Source organism: Gadus chalcogrammus, chromosome 3 (assembly GCF_026213295.1).
Source record: "Gadus chalcogrammus isolate NIFS_2021 chromosome 3, NIFS_Gcha_1.0, whole genome shotgun sequence".
Taxonomy (NCBI): domain Eukaryota; kingdom Metazoa; phylum Chordata; class Actinopteri; order Gadiformes; family Gadidae; genus Gadus; species Gadus chalcogrammus.
In genome coordinates, this window is record NC_079414.1 from 1,820,001 (window position 1) to 1,822,989 (window position 2,989).

Below are 2,989 nucleotides of genomic sequence, written 5' to 3' on the forward strand. Positions count from 1 at the left end.
CGGGTCCCCTTGTCGGACTGAATGGTGCAGTTGGTGGCCAACAGTCTGGAGGTCTTCCTGAGGCTCCAGAGGAGGGTAACTCTGTGAGTCCGAGTCCGAGATGAGTCCCCTAATCGGACTGAATGGTGCAGTTGGTGGCCAACAGTCTGGAGGTCTTCCTGAGGCTCAAGAGGAGGGTAACTCTGTGAGTCTGAGTCCGAGATTAGTCCCCTAATCGGAGTGAATGGTGCAGTTTCAGTACGCCGTGGACCACTTTGGTCTGCCATCGTCAGTCGCTACGGTCGCTACTCGCTACTGTCTGCCGTGGAATCAAAACCAACCCTCTAGTTGAGGACGCGCCTTGATGACGCGGGCCCGAATGCGCCACAAGAAGCAGACGGAAAACCTTATATATCCATGCAGCAAACAGACAGGTCTGTCGGCCAATAAAGTCCTTCGGTCCGAAGAATTTTATTGGTTGAAGTTTTCACTAAATATTATGAGAGTAAAATAATTGTTTGTTTTTACTCCTGGTGGGTCTGTCTTGCATATAAAGCCCAGTTCAGACCAAAGATTCACCTTGCAACGGCTTGCAACAAAACGGTTTTAGAACGTCGCAGGGGCGGTGTGAACGGGTCGTTGCAAGCCGTTGCAAGCCGTTGCAAGGCGTCGCAAGGCGTTGCAAGGAGTCGCCAGAGATTGAAGAAGGTTGGGGTTTGACTCATTTTCCCCGCATTTACAGTGTGGTCGCAGATTTCGACGGTCTGCTGTCATGAATTGTGACCCATCGGGGATTGCGACCTGCTGCTTGTGGACTCTGTGATGATCGCAGACATGAATAATTGTGTCCAAATACAAATATGAGGACGACAAATGACCTGAAAACATTTGGTTGGAGTTTGACTAATTTTCCCCGCATTTACAGTGTAGTCGCAGATTTCGACGGTCTGCTGTCATGAATTGTGACCCATCGGGAATTGCGACCTGCTGCTTGTGGACTCTGTGATGATCGCAGACATGAATAATTGTGCGCACATACAGATATGAGGACGACAAATGACCGGAAAATGCAATGTATCCAACAACGGGTAATCTAAACCAGTGGTTTTCAAACTGTGGGGCGCGCCAGAGTTCTTCAGGGGGGGCGCGACGTGAGAAAAAAACAACAACGAAAAGACCCCTGAAACCCGTACTTCAACTGTAAAAGTAACATAACTAAATACATTTTCAACCGTTTATCTTCGTGCAAACCATTTAACAAATCTACACACTTGTATCTTCAATAATATCTAAACAGAATTTCGATATCATTTAAAATGTCTTCAGAATCACAGTTTTAGTTTCATACCGCTTCGTTTTCAGCTGTTTTCATTGAAGACGTCAGCCCATTCTGATACACCTACTTCTAGACATCGTAACTCATTCATTTTTCCACCGTTTACCATCGTTCAAACCATTAAACAAATCTACACACTTGTATCTTCAATACTATCGAAACGGAATTTTGATAGCATTTATACTTTTTTCAGAATCACATTTTAGTTTCAAACCGGCATCGTTTTCAGTTGCTTATAATAATTTAGGTCACCATAGCAACGCCGGTAAACAAACCCCGCCGAATAGTCGAATCTCTGGACTGAAAAGGCAGATCTGATTAGACTCAGAAAATTCATAGTCGGGGACCCTGAATGAATCTGTGTAAACTGGCAGTTTACACAAATTAAGATGTTCAAATGTATTTAAAAAAGGTTAAGCTAAAACATGCTTAGATAAAGTTCTTAAATTGTGTTAAGAAATGTGTTTAAAAACGCACAAAGATGTTGTAATGTTTCAGAAATATGTTTCAAATGTTTTAAAATCATGATCAGAGATGTTTAAAATGTGTAAACTAATTAAGATAGCTTCCAAAACAAACCTATTTAGAACAAACATTTTTTTGTAGGGGGGGCTCAGCTGAATATTTTTCTCTGAGGGGGGGCTCACTCTCTCACACTTTGAAAACCCCTGATCTAAACTAACTGTAAGCTCCAGCTATTTACTCCAATGCAGATGTAGTGGAGAATGACAAGACATAGTAACTCTAGCCTACTCAAGTAAAATAAAAATAAAACTAATTGCAAACCTAACTAATCGCAAACCTAACTAATCTAACCTAACCTACGCAAATGATGTTGCGGCTCTCAGCATGTGCCAGAGCGTTCACAGTTGCTATGGAAACCACCTAGCGTCGCAGCCCGTTGCAGCGCGTTGCAGCCAGTGTGAACTGCCCAGTTTTAGAACGTCGCAGCCCGTCTCGTTGCAAGGCGTTGCAAGGCGTTGCAAGGAGTTGCGAGTTGCAAGCCGTTGCAAGGTGAATCTTTGGTCTGAACTGGGCTTTAGAGTGTTATTACCTTATTAATACCAATTTAACCTTATCCAAAAAAAGTGTAAAAATGCAACAAAGGTGAGAGTCCCTTTAAGTAACAAACACAACGAGGAACAGCTGAGACACATTAGGGGAGGGAACAGTAATCAACACAGGAGGGAAACGCAGGGAAACACACCAAAACATGACAGACCATGACAGTACCCCCCCCCTTAAGGGTCGACTCCCAGGCGACCCACGACAAGCAAAAAAACGAAGAAAGTCAAACCCAAAACGGGTGGGTGGAGGGGCGCCAGGAGGGGGGAATCAAAAAAAAAAAAATGGACTGGGGCAGAGCGGAGAGACGTCAGGCGGGCGGCCAGAAAACTGCCCCAGGGCATGGCAGGGAGCCTCAGGCGGACGGCCTGGGGGGCAAGCAGAGGCAGAGTGAAGGCGGAACCCTTCAGGAGGCCGGCGGCAAGGACGATGAGGGCTCAGTCCCACAGGAGGCCTGCAGCGGCAAGGAGACCCCTCTGAAGGCCAGCAGTGGCGAAGGCGGAAACCTTGAGGAGGCCGGCGAAGGCGAGGTAGAGGGCGGGTCCCCTCAGGAGGAAGGAGAGGTAGAGGGCGGGTCCCCTCAGGAGGAAGGAGAGGTAGAGGGCGGAT